The sequence below is a fragment of the Falco peregrinus genome, chromosome 9, assembly GCF_023634155.1.
Source record: "Falco peregrinus isolate bFalPer1 chromosome 9, bFalPer1.pri, whole genome shotgun sequence".
Taxonomy (NCBI): Eukaryota; Metazoa; Chordata; class Aves; order Falconiformes; family Falconidae; genus Falco; species Falco peregrinus.
In genome coordinates, this window is record NC_073729.1 from 25,026,554 (window position 1) to 25,047,539 (window position 20,986).

The following is a 20,986-nucleotide window of genomic DNA, read 5'->3' on the forward strand; positions in this document are numbered from 1 at the left end:
AGCACAGGTCCCTTGTAGGGCGAGATCCAGTTGCGCTGCCAGACCATGGCAGCAGCTCCCTGGCTTGTTTTTAAACCAGATCCTCAGAGGACCTGGAAGAGCCCTGTCTGGAGTGAAGCTGTGCTCAGCTCTGGGTCTGAGCCTGAGCAATGGGGCAATGCCCAATCCTGAGCATCACCTCTGCTTCGCATCCCACATCCCGAGCATTACACAGCATTGGCTCAGTATCACTAGAACAACCAGCTAAGCCATGCAGCAGTGTGATTGCTGGACTTTTCTCTTCCTATAAAAGGTTTTAAGCCTTTGCAAAACCGGGAAGTATTACTGAGGAAAAAAAACCCGCCTTGTTTCGCATTAACAGTCTTTGCTTTTCCTGGCAAAGGTGGGACAATAGCCACACGCTGCATGGTATCAGTGTCACAAAGAACAGACCCAAAAAGCTTCAGCTCAGGACAAATAAAAGTAACATTGATTCCTTTTTTTTTTTTTTCTTTTTTTTTTTTTTTCCAGCTGGTATCAATACATTAAACAGCCACGTTGGAAAAGTGAAATTGATTCAAGGCCTTCAGTGCTCCCTGCCAAAAAAGCCTCCTGCAAGGATCTATTCTGTATTGAATTACAGTCTGGAAAAGTTCAATAGGTTATTGTACAAACAGAGAGCAAAAGCCCGTCAACAATGGAGCCAAAGTGATTGTGCAGCTCCTTTGTGTTTGCCAGCCCCGCGCCCCTCGCAAGCTCGGATGTTAAATCAGCTTAATTAAAATGGTGGGCTTCAAATGCTTCGCATTTTTTTAGCGCATGTCCCTGTGTAAAGATATGTAGGCTGAGGTTTAAAGCTGCCTGCCTGCACTGACAGCCCCTCAATCCCTTTCTTGCTCCCTAAATTGCAGCAGATTTTTACAGCTGCTGAGCACTTTGGGCAGGCGCCGGGTCTGAGCAGCATCCTCAGCCTCAGCCACACCAGCACAGCTCAGTGCCTCCTGCACTGTCCTGCCAAGAGAGGTGGCCCCAGGGCTGGTCATGTCACCTTTAGCAGAAGGTGTTGGTGACACGTGGCACCAGTGAGCTGGGGACACGTGTCGTGTGGGCACCCCCAGTGCGTTACCCTTCGGCCAGCCCCTGTCTTTGCAGGCTGGAGCTGGGCTTTGGGGCTGTATGTGTAGAGGGGACTTGGCTGTGGGACCCTCCAGCGCTGGTGTTCTCCCCAGAGGGACTGAGTGGTCCCCTGGAAGCAGCCAGGTGAGGTCCCCGATGCCACTGCAGGTTTGTCACGGGTCCCACTGGAGGGTCTCCTCCTCTGAGTGGGCAGGAGATACTCACAGCATTGTGCTACATCACGGTTTCTAAATCCCCTTCTCCATCTTCAATTAAGATTCAAATTGCGTATAGAATTCATGTGTAAGTAAGATGCTAATTATTAAAGTCATTGATCTCCCAGACAATAAAGCTGGCTGGCTTTTCTGGCCTGCCCCTGTTCTCAGGTAGCTCTGAGTCCTCACAATCGTAAACACCCGGGATATCTGGAAGCCACATTTGAGAATTCTGTAAACAATTGATTTTGCAGGGAGGTGAAGTCCCCATCTCACTTCGAACAAAACCCCTTTATGGCATCCCCAGCCCTGACCGACCCTGGTCACACATCTGGCTTTTGATAACTCAGCTCCTCGTAACAAAAAGCATTAAACTTTCTACCCCCACCTCGCTGGACGCCTACCCGGCGCCCTCGTCCATGCCGCACCATTGTCCTCATTTTTTCGTCGGAGTAAATGGGATTTACTGTGTTCAGGGGCTTCCCATCCTGATTCCTTGTGCTCCAGCTCAGGGCCACCCCAGAGGAGGGGGCCAGTGCTTCCCAGGGGGTGCAAGGTGTTTGGGGTACAAGGTCCCCAGGAGCACCTATAGACAATGCAAATGCATGGTTGTGCATGCACACAGCGAGTGCAGTGCTTTCTGGAGACACAGGACCCACCATCCCTGCGCACATGGAGCCCATGCCCAGCACCCTGGCATCTGGGGCTGTGGGCACCGACCCACCCAGCCGCTGTGCCCCGTGCCTGGGTGCCGTTGCATGGGCAGCCAGGCATGTTCCTCCTGGGCTGGCAGGCAGATGGCAGCTGGTTCAGGGCTCCTGCTCCTACTGGACATCCCACGGTCCTTCTCCTCTAGCCATAAAAATAGCCCCAGGAACAGAGAATGCGTTTGGAGAGACTGGGGTGTCCTTGCAAGGATGCTGCCTGGTTCCCTCTGAAGCTGTCCCTGCTGCCACAGCACAGGGAGGCAGCACAGCCTGGCCAGGCTGCTGGAGCAGGGCTGGGTGGGTTTCTCATGAGCCACACCACAAACCCACCGGGCAGGACGCATCCAAGTTCAAGTCCCTTGTCCCCAAACTAGACAACCTTCATGGCTGAGCAGCCTACCCAGGACTCATGGGGCTCGGGGATAAGGTGCACATAGTTTGAAAAAATATACGAAAGGATGGCTGAAAAATCGCAGGGAGAGAAAATGATATGGAAAGCAGAGCACAGGCAGTAGCGGGGCAGGCTGCAAGGTGCGGGGGCAAAGCCGCAAGCTGGGAGGATGAAGGAGGCCGGTGCTTTAGTGGCCGCAGCAAGGCTGGACTCCAGAGAAAGAAAAGGCTTGGGCTGCGGAAAGGAGGGATGCTAGCCTGGAAACACAAAGTGCAGTACCACACTGCACCAAAACGCTGGAATTAACATCAAAGCAATCCTGGAGCAAATGAGATTACAGTATGCATGTTAATGAGGCAGCAGCACTAATCAGCAAGGATGCCTCGCTAGGAGGGCTGCACTGCCAACTTGTGATTTTTGTTGTCAGGCTGGACGGGGCTTCCATTTGGAGTGAAGATTTTGTTTGGTTTAAAAGCCATCAGGTTTTTTTGTGGGGTTTCTGGCAATCTCAGATGTGATTTGATTTTTTTCAAGTAGATGTCTGGCCCTCCAGGGTACAGAGAAGAACTTGGAAATGGGATTGAAGTGGTCCCCAGAGCCAAACAGAAAACCACTCGAAAGCCAAGGAGCGGATGAAAGTTGTCCAAAATGTCTTTTACTCTATTTTTAAACCTCATTATTTTTAAGCCAATCTCACCAGTTTGCAGAGAGCTGAATACATGGCTTTGCACACAACAGGCGGCATGTTTGTGCGTTAAGGTTTCCCAAGGAATATGAAGCCGCTCAAGATGCGAGGGGTCCAGCTCTGCTCACACCTGTAGCCATTTTTTTTCCCAGTGCCACAGCACTGATGTCAGAGTTATACTTCGCCATCGAGCTTCAAAAAGGGAGCTTTTTAAAGTCAAGAGCCCTAAAAGAATCATTTGCTTGGGAGTCATGTGGCTTCAGGCAAAAAGCTATAAAAGGGGCAGCCCCTCCCCAGGGAGGTTTAGCCGGGCTGGGGAAAAGGATGGCAGGAAGGTTAGGGTGAGGGCATGATGAAGAAGGAAAGGATTGAGATAAGGAAAGGCAGATAAGCCGCTCACAAGAATTAAAAGGGCAGGATCCACAGCATAGGATATGCATGAGCCCTATCTCTGCTACCACCGAGCTGCCTGAAATCTGGGATGCTCCCAGAGGCCAGGAGCAGATTCATCTTGGTCAGGGAACCTTTGGAGCAGGGTCAGGAAAAGGGATACCTTTCTGGAGCTTTTCATCTGTCTCTGCAGCAAACTAACCCCTTGGGAGCCAGAGGAAAGTGGAGAAGCAGCCACACCAGGGGCTGGGGAGGCTGCAGCGTGTGCCACAAAGGTGCAGGCTGCCCCGGGGAAACAGCACCAGCATCCTCAAGGTCCCTCTCCAACCCTTTTTATGGAAAACACTGCTCTGATCAACGGCCTTCGCAAAGAGACTAGGCTTGTTTTGATCTGTTTTTCAAACAGCCTTTCTTCTTGATTGGAGAAATTGGCTTAAATGAGTCTCTTTCCTTAAGCAAGGCTGTGATTCATTTCTGCTTCCTTCTCTTTTCACTGATAATCTTATTTGCTGAAATTGTGAGTAAACCAGAATTTGAGTGTTTATAGAGCAGAACGGTATGTTTGATGTTCAAGTTTGCCAGGCAAACGTGTATCTAGTGCAGATGGCTCTAAGGTGCAGCGGTGGGTGCCAGGAGAGCTGACACTCAGTTCCCAGCTCTTGTCCAGCTCTAAGAAAACATCTTCCCTCTTTTTGCTTCAGAGAGGGCAGCGATTGTGGTTCAGCTTCACAGAAATCTTCCGTGCCTCAAGGCAGAGGTGCTGCAGGAGCGGGTTCCCAGAGCTGCATCTCACTCGCTGCACCTACCAAGTGCATAGATCTGGGCAGAGCAGTGGAGGAACGGGGGAGTAACCAGACACAGCCCCGAGAAGGTGCAGATGTACCTCCCTTCTGCTGCAGATTTACATGGCTGGGAAAAGAAGCTGTTCAGTAGTACTTTCCATGCCAGGGAAATCATTAACAAATTAATCATTTACTAATTAAACGGCATGATACCCATGTAAGGGGAGTGTGATTATCCTTTTTTCTAAGTCAGGAAACTAAACAGCATTTCTGATTTTAGGCAGAATTTGCTCTTCTTGCAGCCCTGCAGCTTCTGCTGCCGTGACCTTTGCTCCGTGGCCAAAGAGCTTCTTCAGAGCACCCATCCCTGCACACCAGTGGGAGAAACCACCCTAATTTGCACCATGTCAGGCACCGCTGCTGCCTGACAGCTGTTCCCAGGCTCCTTTTGGGAAAGGTTGGAGGCTTGGTTGGGGTTTTGCATGTCTTTTCAATGTGATGTGGATTCCGGAGGGCTGGAAGAACCAGACAAGAAGATGCAGCAGCACCATTGCTAGGCATCACGAAGGCTTGCTGGGTGCACATACACCTTTCACCAGCCCTCCAGGTGAATCATGGTAGAGGAATGAAGCTGGGTCGATTAGCATTAATATATAGCTGTGGGCTGGCTTCAGGGGTGGTGGGTTGGTTGATGTAGATAAGGTGTGGCTGGTTCTGTTAAGTGGTTGGGCAGCCAATGAAGAGAGAGGAGGGAGAAGAGAGAGCACACACCTGGGATGAGGAGAGGGCAGTAGGGGGACTGTATGAAGAGTCTGTTGGTATGTGATGGTAAAAAGACCTTGTTACAGCTTGATAGTTTGGAAAGTGCTGTGACAAATCACAGTCTGCAAAAATTATCAACGGAGTCAGGAGAAGTAAGAGCAAAATGAGACCCAAAGGCTGATCTACTTCTTTTCACTCTCCTGATTTTATTTAGATCGTGCACATGAGATTAAGCCTCTGCTTGTCCCAAGTGAGTAGCCTCTGGCAGCAGGTGGGTAGGTGAAACTTCATCTGCAGCATATAAGCATACATTTATTTAATAAGTGAGAAGGAGTGAAATTGGGAAGGCAGAGCCATAGCAATGCTGTTCAGTGAAGACCATGGTAGCATCTTCCTCATTGCATGTTTGAAGCAAGTCTTTGGGATGCAGTGAAAGAAAATCTATAGTCAAAATGCCAAGTTATCGCATTGCAGGAATGTTTGTCCATGCTAAGACCTCTCACACCACCCCTACGGCAATGCCTTCTAATGAAGTGCTCAGGTATAGCAGAAACTCCCCAGAGCTAAAGCCAAAATGCTTCCCCTTACTTCACGATCTCGAGGTGTCCAGCAAACACGGCTGACACAGCGTGGCAGCCCGAGCCCTGTGCACTGCCATGGACTTGTCGCAGCTATTTACTTTTGCTAAGTGTAGCTCGTTATTGTTGCCTTCTCTGGAGCTGTAGTGCAATGAAAATTAATTCCCCATGGCCTTACCCAATAACTTTTGGAACAACATATTTTCCAGTTTTCTTTACTTTGTGTTATGGTTTCATATACTCAATCAGTTGTGGGTGTCATACAGTGAAGTGGTCCTACCTCGTGTGCTGGGCTTTGCTGTGCAGTTGTTTGCTTTGTGTTGTATGCACAGAATAAAAGTTAATTCAGGAGCAGCTAGGAAAAAAAAGCACTGAGATCAGAAGCACAGAGATGTAATGGTCTGAAAACTAAAGCCTTGCTGACTCCAGGAAAGTAAGAGACATCTAAAATGGTTTCTTTCCCCATCGTAACTCAATACAAATAAATAGAAGAAGGTAGATGGAAATTGAGTAAATTATTTCACTGCCTAGAGTGACAGATGAGCAAAACCAACTGGGCTGGCTTCTCCAGGCTTTCAACACTTTTGCATGCCTTAAAGAATATCATGTTCAGCCACCTGCTACTGAACTCCATGGTGGCCATCCATCCAAAGGTTACAAACCAGCCCAGTATGGTTTTCCAGCTCAATTTCCTCAGCAGGATTTTGTAGGAATGAGGTGACATAGGGGTGATATCCAACAGCCTCTTCTTCCTCACCCATTCACTGCTCCTGGGGACACAAGGAGGAAGGTTTTATCCCTTGGGCACAACAGCAAAGTGCAGCTCGAGTTGCCTGTGAGGAATCTGGTTGGGGGTTTTGCTCCTTTTGGAGGCTCCTGCCCAGTGCCCAGCACACCGAAGACTAGCCCCATTTTTCTAAGTCAAAGCACATCTCTAATACAAACACAAAGTGAAAGGATGCTGGAAAGCCACTGGCCTTTACGGTTTATTAGGCTCCTTGTGCAGGCATAATTTTAGACTTTTTTTTTTTTTTTTTCCCCAGACTAGACCATTTCACCTCTGTGCTGGACTTCACAAAACCCACAAAGCCATTACCCCTCCTTCAAAATGATGGAAGAAGTATGGGGAAAATCCTGCCTTTGTTGCTGAAAGATTATATGACTATTTTTTTGAAAAATGAATAACAGTCACATTTCTAAACAGCTCCTTATTAAACCGTCCGAACATATCATCTGCACTGGAGGATGTAAGGGCTGACACCAGACAAAACCATCAGATTGTTCCGAGAAAATGCATTGGCTTGTCTTGACAATTTAGGGCTCTGTGGAATACGCTGTTCATATTTGCTGTTGATTTTAAGACTGAAATTTGCAGTATGAAAACAGACATGTCTAAGAAAGCATTGCTCAGCTTAAACTTAAAAGGACAGAGATGCAAGATTACAGCAGAGAGATGCAGCTCCTGGCTCCCAGCCCTTTCTTAGGAACCAGCTTTCACTTTGCCTTGGGCTTTTGGTCTATCAGCATCTAATGAAAGATGACAGTGCAGGCTCCCTTAGGGGCTAACGTGGGCAATTTCAGCTCTGGCATTTTAATTTATCTGTAACCAGCAGTTTTCAAAAGGGTAGAGCTAAAAAAGAACTTGGCTTGGTCACACACAGACAAAAAAGGGGGAGCTGTGACATAAAATGCATGAGGAGGTTTGCTTCATTTTAACTCCTTGGGATCCTGAGGCTGCTCAGCGGAGCCTGGAGGTCTCTTAGCACGTTGGCTTGACACTATTAACCCTATACACCAGGTAGCTGGTTTTTCTTTAGGTGAAGTGGATTCCTCCATGGTTTATGGCTGTTGGTTTTAGTGCCGGGCACATCTGCTATATTCCTGACAGTTAAGGTCCTGACTTTTCCCGTTTATTAATCCCCAAAGTTGCATTCAGACACTGTAATGGCAAAAGGTTAGCTTAGGATCAGTAGCAGCCATAAATCCGGAATTAAAGGCTGCAGGTTCGTTGCCAACCCACCCTGTGGTGCCTAGGTGCTGCGGGGGGTCAGAGCCTGCTGTGAGCGGGCATGAGCCCTCACACACTCATTGCACATCTGCAGCTGCCCCTGCAGCATCTCGGGTGGCCAGGGGTGCTCAGCCCATGCCCCAGGGAGAGAGGAGCATCTCAGCCCTCCGTCCGGGCTTCCCACGGCTTTCTCCTTGCTGGAGACACCACATGCAAAGGTTATCATGGCAAGCTGCATGCTGACACAGCCTGACGCTGCGGTGCTGCTGCTGCTAGCACCTGGCACCGGTTCATCTCTGAACCTCTCCGGTAGCTTGTGACAGTGCCGTTTATTTGTTCCCTGCCATGTTCAGTACCCCCCTCCAGGCACCTGGCTAACCTCAGGGCATCCCAAACCCTCCGTGAGTTCCTGAAGGATGGCTCCAATCCAGCCTCTGCCTGACCCGGGTTGGGTCACAAAAGCTTCATTCAGGATTGAACGGGTTAATTTTATTTTTTTTTTTTAATTTTGGTTTTTTGGGGTTTTTTTTAACTTCTTTCCAGGGAAGAATTTCACTTTGCCTTTTTCCTCCCTACTGCCTCTAGAGGACCAGGCGATTCACGGCGCAACTCTAGCAGATGGTTTTGGTGATGTAAAGCACAAGGGGCTCGCTCCCAAGAGCTGCTGAGGCAGTTAAGTCAAAAATGCACTGATGCATGTGGCATGCCACAGCCCCTGTCCCACCGGCTTCTGGCACTTTCTTCCGCACAGGCAGCCTGCGCTGTCCCCACAGCCTCTGCAGCCGTTTGCACACCGAGCATCCTCCGCAGCTGGCCCAAAATCTGCTGGAGGGGGCAACTGGCCCTTTCCTAAGCACCCTGAGCCACTCTGAGTGGCTTTGCACTGTTCAAACACTTGTCTGGCGAGTGAGACCCCACTGGGGAATCCCTTTGGTGATCCTGCTGGCCACTACATCGCCCTGCGGGACCCACCAGCAGAGCCGCCCCGGTGCCAGGCAATGCGGGCTGCGGTCTCGCTGGAGAGCCAGAGATTTTTCTTTTAATGTTGACATATTGTAATGTGAAACCTTAACCTTTTGTCCATGGCAAATATTGCCAAAGTTGTTAGAGAGTGAGAAAAGCAAATCCGTATTTTGTCAATATTAGGCCGATAAACAAAATTTGAGAACTAAATGCGTCCTGTGCTTAGCAAATGAAAATTAATTTCTGATACGTGAGAAATTACTTTCTCTTAACATTTCCCTTGCTTTAGTGAGATAATCTAGAGTTATATTAGGAAATACAAACATTTTTCAGAAGAACTATACATAATTTATAGAGAAGCAGATTTGAATTAGCTATAGCATTGTGCTGAGCTTTACTACAGTCCATACGTCTCTCGCCCCTAAAGCCTGGATCCGCTCCGTCTCTCTGACAAAACCCTCTCCCAGAAACAGTTAAACACAAGAAACCAGAAACGATCCATAAATTTGGTCCGGCTATAGGTTCAAAATCATAAGTTATGGCCTATTGACCTCCTACTCTGAGGGGAAATCAGAAGCATTTTTCTAAAGAGCCACCACTGGAGGAAGGGAGGTTTAATATATGGCACAGCAGAGCACTGATGCAAATAAATACAGCACCGCATAATTGCAGGGAAAATCAATAAATAGCAGGGTGGTTAAAATAAAGGTATGCATATCGAGGTTTCTGCTTCATATGTGTGAACGGCTGTTGCCCCAGCAGTGGCGGAAGGTTTTTTCCTGTGTAGAGCCTCTAAACATGACAAAGGCGACGGCTCCTCCACGGCCCCTTTCACAAGGAGCAAGTTTCAGCTATTGTCTTCCTCAGAACAGCTATCTCGAGTCGTGATTATTAGCATAATTAATAAGTGCAGTTTGCTCATTTGAAAAATTCCAGCAACATTTGCCGCCCAGGCATCATGTCAGCGCAAGACACAAAAAATCGCTGTGACAACTGTTTTGCGAGTTAAGGTTTTATTGACGAACACCACAAAGAGACGAAGCCCAGAGCAAGTCCCTTTTCACTTTAATATTTAAACCTCTTTTAAGAGGATGTCAATATTAACTCTCATAATTGATGCTGACAGTTGACTGTCTGACCATAAAAAAAGACAAGTGATATAATTTAAAAAATCCCTAAAAATAGCAATTGCGATGTGCCAGCCACCGTAGCAAAGGACATTGAGATGAGGGGCTGAGGTCACCTGCATCCCTGATGGGAGCTGGGGATGCTGCCTGGGAAGGGATGGGGCCCTTCGGGCTCAGCTGATTGCATTTCCTTGGGCAAAGCCCTGGATCTGGGTGCAAACCCATCCTTGCTCCACCCTGAGACTGGCCAATGGTTTTAATAACTAAATACCATTTGTAACTAGTTAACCCCTGGATTTCCAGCATTAAAGATATTTCCCACAGGAGCCAGAGAACACTAGACGAATGGATAAATGCAAAGTTCATGGAAGTCCGCGGGAAAGGGCACGTGGCCCTTTGCAAATCCCAACGAGCAGGGAAAATACCCAGCAAGCGCACTGTGCGACAGGCTCCGGCAAGAGCTATTTATTGGACAGAGCTTTCTGATTTTCATTAATCCCATTCTGAGAAATGAGTCTATTGTCTCTGTTTAAAATTTGGGCTAAAAGTAGTCAAAATTTGAAACAATGTGAAACCAAGTTTTAATGCAGAGTGCTAGATAACCTGAATACGGGGTTATTGTCATTGCTCAGTCTATAATATAACCAGAAGAAAATGCACAGCAGATCGCTGTCTCCTTTTTTTTAAATGGAGGTATAGAGTACTTCAGCTGGCTTTGAGTTCTACTAATATGCAGAATACGGCATAAAATCAAAACCAGAGAGATAATGTGTTACAAAAGCTGATAGAGTATTCTGAATTTTGACTTTTTTTTTTTTTTAGAACTTTTTTAAATTAAAGGTAGGGAAACAAGTAAAATATCTTGTGCCCATTAAAAAACTGAGCTGAGTTCAGTACAGGGAAAATATTTCATGAATAGAAATTTGGGATGTCTAAAAAGTGAGGTTTGATTAAAAAATTGCCAGTGACAATACTTCTCTTTTTCTCCCGATCAGACTGAATGGCTGCATAGACAGAAATCTTTCCAAACAAACCCACGGCACTTTGGTGAACCCATTTTAGATTCACTTTGGTGAATCCACTCTTACATTCAGCCTTAAACTAAAACCAGCAAAAGTCCCTCTTAGCGATCCTCTCCCAGCAAACACGCTCTGCTCCATCAGTATTTCAGCAGGATGCCCCAGCCAGCCCTTTTCTTTATGTTCTTGATGTTTTTCCTCTGTGCTTTGGGGTTCTCCAGGCAGTTTTTCCTCTTTGCAGAGGAAGATGCACAACAGAGGAATTAGGATTACAGAGACAACACGAAGTCCTAACCACCGCCGTGCGGCAGAGCACAGGTTACGGATTTAGGGCTAACAACAGAAGACAGGAGCTTTGTAGCAATTAAAGCTGGTCAAAACCCACCAAATGCTAGAGAAAATAAGGAGGGGGGGAAATCATTGTGGTATTATGAGTCTGGGGAAAAAAAAATCAATATTCTTATTGTTTCCTGTAAGAGTCTCACAAGGAGGGAAGAGCTATGCCCAGGTCTCAGGGCTGGCTGCAAGATAAAAGATTAGTGGTTAGATCCTTATCAAAAATGGCAATGGGAAGCTTTTGTTTAAAAGGTCTACTTAAAGGAAAGCTCTCCTGACCTGTTACTGCGTTTTATTTAAAGGAAAGACCACTGACATGAACTAGGTGGCAGTAAACAAGTGTGCTTTAAATAATTGCATTAGTTTCTACAACAAATAACACCAAGTTAAAACTGTGTCTGCGTGTGTGTGCACATGTGTGTGTGTGCCCACATGGGTGTTCGCAGGTTTCATGCCAAGGAAAAAGGCGAAAATGTGGCGATAAATGCATTGGCTTCCTCTTGGAGTTCTTCATTTCCGTTCTGGCATCACAAATAAAATATCTTGTGTACTGTAAACTGCTCTTCTGTACAGGAATGCATTTGTTACCACTATAGCTCTTATTTAAGCATCTGACTACAGTAATTGTTTTATACATTAACTATGCTCCCTGATGGTTGCTCTATTATCTTTTTTCCAAAATGGTGCTTGCAGATATTAGCAGCCTGATTACTTGGTTTATTAACAATTTCAGCATGTGTCAGTGCTGATTTGGGGAGCGGGGTGGTACTGTCGGTGACGCGGATGTGACGGTGGGCTTGAGTTTCTGCCACGCGTTGCGCCTTGGCTCACTGCTCAGCACCGGCCGCCCTCACCCCAGCAAAGCCGGCTTTGAAGCCTTGAGGGGTCTCGGGTTCGGTTTGACTTGCCTGCTGACAATCCATACCATCGATCGAGACACTTCACTGCAGATAACCATTTGCATTCAGCTGGCCATCTGGGCCAACACCATGCAAAAGTGATTTGTGAAAAACAGGCGTAGAAACCGATGGATTAGAAAGGGGCAGAAAATCGCTGTGAGGCAGCGGTGCAGGCGCCCATAAGCGCTGCAGATGCAACCACATGTGCGCAGCTCTGGGAGGGAGCCCAGACAGGCAGGACCAAATCTTATGTGTCTGTGGCCATGCCTTTTACAGCCAAGCAGTTTCCAGTGGCAAGTGGAAGGGGAGGAAACTGCTGGATCAGACCCTGGAAGGGGGCAGGCGAGGTTTCTGCAGTGCAAAGCGCTCCCCTGCCTTTGCTCATGCATCACTTGTCACCGAAAGGAAAATCAGAGTCTGATGCCAGTTATTAAATATCTTCATTATAAGGGCACTCCTTCCAGCTGACTTTCAATTTTGTTGTATCTAGGGGCCCCGTGTTAATAACTGCATGCTAAGGACAAGTGTTCTTAAAAGACACTGACTATTTAAATTCTTATAAATAATATGCAGCTTCCCGCTTCTGACTGATAGATATATTGTTCAGTCAAGCCACCATAAAGGCAATAAATATATGTACTGTTATGGGTCATGAGTCTAAAAATTAAATCGAATGCAGAAATTGAGTCTTGACAGGATCTGAAGGGATAATGTCTTGGCTTCTCCAATTACGCAGTTCAACATTTGGATAAATCATAGGAAAGTAAGTATTTAGCCCCATTTTTCATAATCACTATTAATGAGAACAAAATGGGAGCTGAGGGCAGAGGGAGAGAGTTCTGACAAGATAAATAGCATATGGGGTGTGTTGTCAGCCACAGAAAATCAAGGCTGTTTAAACCCCCTAAACAGCGGGAAGGAAAAAAAAAAAAAAAAAAGGGAAGAAGAAGAAGAAAGAAACGAGAGAGAGAATAGTGGTCATGTGTTCTTATCAGCAACAGTCTCTGTGTCACAGCTTTTGAGATCTGGCTTCCCAAACACCACTCAGGGCACACAAGCATCAGCTAGAGCTCTCGGCTTGTGTGAATGAATGATACCCAGAGCACGCGGTTTAACCATTGCCTTTTTTCACTCTAAGCAGCACTTAAAAGGCTGCTAAAAAACTTCATTTAAAAAAAACATAGATTTTCCCCCTGGACTGGTCCCTGTGGGTCCAGGACAGGCAGCTCTATACACCTTCAGTGGCCATCTCTTTGTTTCAGGGCAATAAAAACATAGAAAGAATCGTTCCGTTTGCATTGCGGTTTTCTTTAGCGTTCGTGCCAGGACACATGCAGGATGTGCAGGGCTTGAAGGCAGGAGGGGAAGGTATAAATTCTGTAGTCATTTTCTATCATCTTCTCTGTCTTTCCTGCTTTTCAGGTTGAAATCACTTTAAGCATCTGCAGCAGAATTATTCTTAGAGAGTCTCTCATGAAATTAGATGTCTCTGAATGGAATTCATTTCCACTCCATTTTGTCAGATGCTAACACCATGAGAGCCAGATCCTGCTCTAATTGGCTTTGAGACGTGGCCTCTCTTTCTGCCCGCAGAAGTTGGGCTCCACACTGGTGCTGAGTTTTTCCCCATCAAGTTCGTGCCCTGCCTTTCAGTATCTCGGGGAGCACCCCTTGCTCTTGCTCGGATGCTCAGATGCTTCAGTGGCTGAATCCTGTTAGTTATCCTAACCACTTGTTAGGAACCAAATTACATCAGAATATTCCTACAGTATAAAGCACATGGTCACCTTTTGGCAGTGAATTAAGCGTTACAACATCCCCGCTGAAGTCAACAGCAGTTGGTGCCATTGGACACGTCTGTAGCTTCTGCTGCTCTGAAAATGAGCGTTAGGCTGTAAACCTCTGCATTAAACTATAAATACCCCAGCAATCCAGGGGCGAAGGGACCAACTCGATAGCTCATGCAACATTAGCAGCTCACAGATTAAGCACGTGGGGCCTGGGAGATTATCTCCTTGAATCAATATAAAGCAGGGAAGCAAACAAACAGCTGGCTGGGTTCCCCCCAAATAAAAGCATTTGATTGTAGCAAGCTTCAAAGCAACCGGTTGACATGAAATAGGTTGGGTGCCCTCCCCTGCTGTGCCCGAGGAGCAAAGGGTAGCGTGGAAATAAATAAACATATAAAAATTACTGCTTACTCCTCCCCTCAATGGCAAACCACCTCCCAGAGAAAACCAGGGAAGCAACGAAAACCGCCCCAGAACATATGGCGGAATCAAGCGCTGGATCCCCCGTAGGTTCGGGTTGTACAAGTAAATATTAATCTGGGGGGGATACTGGGGGCTGAGATCAAAAGAGCTGCTCCCGTTTCTATAGGGAAAAGGAGTGCTTTGATGTCCCGGCGTCTTCCCTGCGCCACCTAATGAACTGAAATTGTGACACAGTGACATCCTGCAAGGTTTGAAAGCACTTAGCACAATGACACATCTTTGGGGTTTGCTGCTCTCTTTTTCCATCAGGCTCCTTAGCGAGGCAGCCGGCGGTGGGAAGAGCTTCACCAGCGAGGGTGGAGGAGCAGTGGAGGGGGCAGACGGGCTCTGGGGACCCGCAGGTGACCGTCTCTCCCTCGATGACACACCAGAGCAAAAGGGGACTCACTCCATCACAAGCCTGGCCGGGGAGTACCAGGCAGAGATGCAAACAGGAGGGAAGCAGCGCGGCAGGGGGTGCACGAGCGGGGGCTGAGAGACCCCAGGTGTCCCAGCCATCGCACCCACCCCAGGCTGGCAGGACCGGAGTCATCCTCCTGCTGCACTTCGCGCACCCTCGTCCTCTGGCACCCAGCCCAAGTCACGGCATCCTCGTGTGATGGTGGATGTGGAAAGGGTTTCAGGAAGGTGCAGAGTCAGGTGCAGGATGAGCTGCTCGCCTAGAACCTTCCCTCGCTCACATCAGGGCAAGAAAACACTCAGCAGGTAGAAAACCCACGGCTATAGGCAACTGCCCGGTTGTGGCCAAACAAAGGGCCTGAATATTCCACTCAGGCTTCCAAGAGAAACCTGCTGAAACCCTGTGCCCCCACTGCAGGGAGGGCAGGGGAGAGCCGGGAAGACCCCCCCTGTGACGGTCACAGCCACTCAAGCCCCCATCCCGGAAAGCAGAAAGATTGAAAATAAAATAAGTCCTAATAAACTGTGCAGCAAACCTCCCAGGGCAGCCAGGGAGGGAGGAAAGGTGAAAGTGGGAAGAAGAGAGCATTTTTTTTAAGAAGGATGACTTAACGGGGGGGAAGTGGGGTGGTCTTTAGCTGTCAGATCTACCTGCTTGCAGCCCAGAAGGGCTCTGCTGATTTTGGACGGATCCCCTCCAGCTTTTCACCAGGAGGTGGTTGACCTGCTGTTGCCTCTGGAGCGTGGGATGGTTTATTGGTCTTTTCTGGGAGCATCTCTTTACCCAGCCCGTGGCTGCTGGTGAGGACACCGAGCCCAGCAGACCCCAGGCAACGCCACTGGTCAGGGCTGCGCACCTCAGCTAGCGCAGGGTTAAATCCAGTTAATCCCAGGGATTTATTCCAGATTAATCCGGGGCACTGAGTGCAGCGTTTGGCCCTATGTAAAAGGGTCAGGTTTTCAATGGCAGAAGAAACCCCCCAGCATCACCTGCTGCTGGGGGGGAAGGAGGGGGGGGGGGGGGCTGCAGATCCAGTTGAGAGAGTTGCTGAGGCCAGAAGTTAGGAAATGTCATACAGCAAGAGAGAGCCGCTGAACCAGGCGGGGAAAAGAAACTGTATTCAATCACCTGCTTTACTTATTTCATAGCTGAGGAAATTAATCTATTCCTTGGGCTTGTTTGTGCTGTGAAAGCTCTGTGTTGTCGCAAGGAAAAGAAACTGTTAGAGAGAATAAAAAGGGTGACACCGAGCTGCAACCTGTCTTAAAATGCTGCACCCGGATGGGAAGAATAAAACCACAAATTAGGAAAAAGAGCCCCACAGCTTTTCCAAGGGCAAGGATGTAGTCTGCTCACTCTTCACCAAGTCACTGGGATTAGGAAGGCATTAACAGGAATGACAACTTGACGGCTTTTAGCAAAGTATCGTGATGCTGTGACATTGCATTTCCAAAATGACCCATATTTGGGTGTCTGCACGCAGAAATATGGGTACGCACGCACCCATCTGCACAGAAGAAAAGCCTGGAAGGACTCAGGGTGTCGTTAGAAAAGCGTGAGCACAGCACCAAGCTGTCCCAGGAAGGGCTACAGAAATGCACCTGCATAATTCCACCAACTCAAAGGTACACAGAGCATGTTGCTAGCAAGGTGTTGCTGCTGGGGGAACACAACAATAAGGCTCGGGTACCCCGAGGCCCCGAGGCCCCCTGAAATAGGGGGGAGAAATGCAGGGTGGCTCCCAGCACACCCCCACCCCTGTGGGAAATCATTTCTAGAGCAAGGGAAGCTGTCGGTCACATGGAGCTTCTTTTACATGAAAAACTTGCTGCAGCAGCGAAAGGATTTGATTGCACAGAACAGACGGGGGCTGGATGCAGCTCCCAGATGCTGCTGTGTAGAAATATTCAATAATAATAACAACAATAATAATAATAGCAACAGTAACAACAATAATAATGCGATGGGAAAAGGCCCATCTTGAGGTGATCGCTGAGGGAAATTAATGCAACAGTGCTGTAGCCTGGAGGGGGTGGCTCCAGGCAAGGTCATGTTGTGTTGTGGTGGCCAGGACAGGGGACCAGCACCCACGGGCAGCTCCCATCACCCTCCTGCACGCCGCCTGCGCTGCGCCAGGAAGCCAGAAGTAAGGCAGGTCTCACGCAGGGGTGTCTCCGTGTGAGTTAGAGGAGGGCGATGCCCCTCACACACCACCACAGCTCCTATCTAGGGCAGGTTTCCCTTCAGACATGCCATTCACCAAATCCCACTCAACCCTGATCTCAGCTAAGCTTCGTTTCATTATTTTTTTCCTCAAATCAGCTTTATGCAGATTCCACCCTCTCCACTAATTAACCCCTGCAGCACCAGCACACCCCAAATATCTTTAAGGGTTTGAGGAGGTTTTTGGTCATGAGAATCCTAAAATTTTGTGGCATGATGCAGCACCTTAGGAAGACCATCTGGCAATTTGCTTAGAAAACTTACCACAGGGGTCTGGGTGCCTTACCAGCCTTTTTTTTTGCACCTTTCTCTTATTGCAAAACCTATATGAGTCAGATTAAAGAAACCCTGTTTGTATAGCATTAAGGGTGTTGTACTAGTCTGTGTTAAGAACATAGAAGTTTACTGCAATGTTCCTTAGTTCATAGCTGTATTGGACGAGTAAAGTGTGAGTTAACCAACATCCAGTTTATCCATTAACTGCTTTACTTACAGTCAGTTCACGTTTGAGTCGGGCTGGTAGCAGATGTGACTGTGCCCGTAGCTGGGCAGAGGGACGGACTAGGGACACCCACCCACCTGTGCGCTTCCCTAGCTGTGTCGTGATGGATACCCCCATCCCTGAATTAAGACTATGATGCTTGAATTAAAAGTTCAAACTCAGTATGGAAAAGGAAGTTAAGAAATGATGAGAAGCTGCATCATCAGATCCTGCCAAGTCAATGACTCAGCCTTGTTTTAGAAATCCTGAACATGATTTAGGCTTCCTCACAGGGATATGAGGTCTGACTGGGAATCCTGTCCATAACCCCTGCTTTGCTGTATGGACAACTGTCGTGGTTTAACCCCAGCTCATAATTAATTACCAGCCAGGGTTAAACTACAGCAGTAACACAGGAAACTGCAGCCCACCACTGGCCAGCTGCAGTGACCACAGCACGCAGAGCCACCAGGCTGCTCCAAAAGGGGGCAAAACACCATCCACCTCTAGATGACACGAGTCGGTACACACAGAAAACTAACCCTGTGTAGCTCCAGGCCCTGGCACCACCTTTCCCTGTGCAGGACACCCAGGAAGGGACGCTGATTGCTGCAGGGGGGGGTCAACTCTGGCACTGGGTGTCCTGCATGCTGCCTGCAATCAGCCGGTGCACAGCCTGTATCCTGCATGCATGCTGCCTGCAATCAGTCTGTATCCTGCCTCCTTGCTGCTTGCACCCTGCCTGCAATCCGCCTGTGCAGTGCCTGCACCCTGCCTGCAATCAGCCTGTACCCTGCCTCCATGCTGTTGCACCCTGCCTGCAATCATCCTGTGCACAGCTTGCACCCTGCCTGCACTCAGCCTCCACGCTGCCTGCAATCAGCCTGTACACAGCTTGCACCCTGCCTGCACTCAGCCTCCACGCTGCCTGCATGCTGCCTGCAATCAGCCTGCACCCTGCCTGCATGCTGCCTGCACCCTGCCTGCAATCAGCCTGTACACAGCTTGCACCCTGCCTGCACTCAGCCTCCACGCTGCCTGCATGCTGCCTGCAATCAGCCTGCACCCTGCCTGCATGCTGCCTGCACCCTGCCTGCAATCAGCCTGTACACAGCTTGCACCCTGCCTGCACTCAGCCTCCACGCTGCCTGCATGCTGCCTGCAATCAGCCTGTGCACTACCTGCACCCTGCCTGCAATCAGCCTGTGCACAGCTTTTGCCCTGCCTGCACTCAGCCTCCACGCTGCCTGCAATCAGCCTGCACCCTGCCTGCAATCAGCCTGTGCACAGCTTGCATCCTGCCTGCACTCTGCTTCCACACTGCTTGCATGCTGCCTCTGCACAGCTTGCACGCTGCCTGCACCCTGCCTGCACTCAGCCTGCACCCTGCCTGCCCCCCCGCGCCCCCCGCCCCGCCGCTCCGGGCAGGCCCGTGCCGGTGCTGCCTCCTGCCGGCGCCGCCCGCCCGCTGCAACCGGCCCGGGCCGCGGTTGCCGCGGTAACGGGAGGGGGGGCCGAGCCCGCTGCGCTGGGGCCGCGCCGCTGCCGGGCTGCTCCGGGGCGCTGCGGGGGGGGGGGGGGCGGCACAGCGCGCAGCGGCCGCCGCGGGGCGGGGGGCACGGTTACCGGTCCGCTCTTCCTGCGGGGCAGGGGGCGGGTGCGGGGCAGGCTTGCCTTCGGTAGTTCCGTAAAAACGGGCCGGGACAGGGACACCGCCGGGACACCGCCGCGCCACGTGCTGTATCCGCTGCTGCCGAGCCCCCGCACGGTCCTGCCGAGCCCCCCCAGTGCCCAGCCCGGGCTGCCCGCCCCCCCCAGCAGCCGCAGCGTCCCGCTGGGGCACCGCTCGGGCAGCCCGACGGAGCGCGGCCCCTGCGCCGCCCCCCCCCCCCGCGCCGCTGCCCCGGCCCCTTAGCCCCATCGGGGCGGGCGGGGGGGGGGGGGGTCCAGCCAGCAGCCCCCGGCCCCGCTGCCTGATTAGGATTCACCTCGCATCCGACCGGCGGAGGGCCGCGTATCCCGGCATGCACCCGCCGAAACGGCAGCCTGGCTGTGCGGCAGCGGCCATCAGGGTGGCGGGCAGGGCCGGCCCGCACGGCAGCGCGCCGCGTACCGGGGCACGGCACCGCCGCGGGGGGCCCGCAGCCCCCGGCCCACGGCGGGGCCGCCCGATCCCGGTCCCGATGCCCATCCCACTCCCGATCCCGCTCCTGATCCTGCCGCGGAGGGGCATCCCGGTTAGCAAGGATTTCCCCCTCATAAATTAGTATCTTCCAGCTGTTCCCTTCCACATCAAATCTCTTCTATTTCTTCTCTTATTGCTTTATATAAACAAACATGAGAGCGACTCGTTCTAAATAAAGTTATTTGTCTACATAAATTAATATATCATATTCTCTTCTGAAATACAGAGAGCTATTTGTCTCCAGAGAAATCATGTTAAGAGTGACATAGTATAACCCTGTTCATTTGCATATGCAGATATGTCTAATTATTCAACTTGCAATTAAAGGCTTGTGTGTCAGCAAATGAGACTAATTAGAATCAAAGAATCATAGAATGGTTTAGGTGAGAAAAGACCTTTAAGATCACCGAGCCCAACTGTTAACCCAGCACCGCCAAGCCCACCACTAACCCACGTCCCTGAGCGCCACATCTACGTGTCCTTTAACCCCCCCAGGGCTGGTGACTCCACCATGTCCCTGGCAGCCTGTCCCAGTGCTGGGCCACCCTCTGGGGAAGGAATTTTCCCTAATATCCAACCTAAACCGTTCCCGGCCCTGGACACGCTCCAGCCCCTCAGGGTCTGTCCTGCAGGAGGGGCCCGAGCTGGGCACAGGGTTCGAGTGGCCTCAGCAGGGCCGAGCCCAGGGGGACGGTCGCCGCCCTGGCCCTGCTGGCCACACCGTCTGGGACACGAGCCGGGCTGCTGCTGGCCGCCTTGGCCACCTGGGCACACTGGGGGCTCCTGCCCAGCCGGCCGGCGACCAGCCCCCCCGGCCCTGTCCCGCCGGGCAGTTCCCCCCGCTGTGCCCCCGGCCTGGGCGCTGCGGGGCTGCGGTGCCCACGGGCAGGGCACACATCTGTGTGATAATCCACCTTATTACCAACGGAACAGATTTCCCTTCGCTTCCCAGGCACTGAGAGGTGCTGTCTGGAGGCAGTGCGGACTTCAGTCAGTCACTGCCGGGGTTTCGCTCTGCATCAGCCCAGAAAGACGCACACAGTCGTTCTTTCCTTTTTTGTGTCCAAAGCACAAACACATAATTTTTCAGCTTTTTTTCTAACTTTCTTTTGAAAATATCCCACTGGTGCAATCTTTTCTTTACTACAGAGCAGGGTATAAGTAATTACTAGAAAACAAGGTCTGGTTTCTAAGCGTTTCTAAGGCTCCTACGTTAAAATCAGTGGTGTGCATCCCCTCTGCAGGCTGAGACGACAAGTACGGGAGCAGTGAGGACGAGGACACGGCTGTCACCTTTCATTTGAGACAGGTGAAAGACACTCGAGCTCCTTCAGGTCAGACACAATGCCTGCAGCCCTCTCGCAAAGCACGGATTTATCCCTCCGCTTTCAGCCGGGGCTCAGCAAGGGTGGGCTGCCAGCACACACGCTCTGCGTGCTGGTGTGAGGCAGGGGAGTCGGGGGGCAC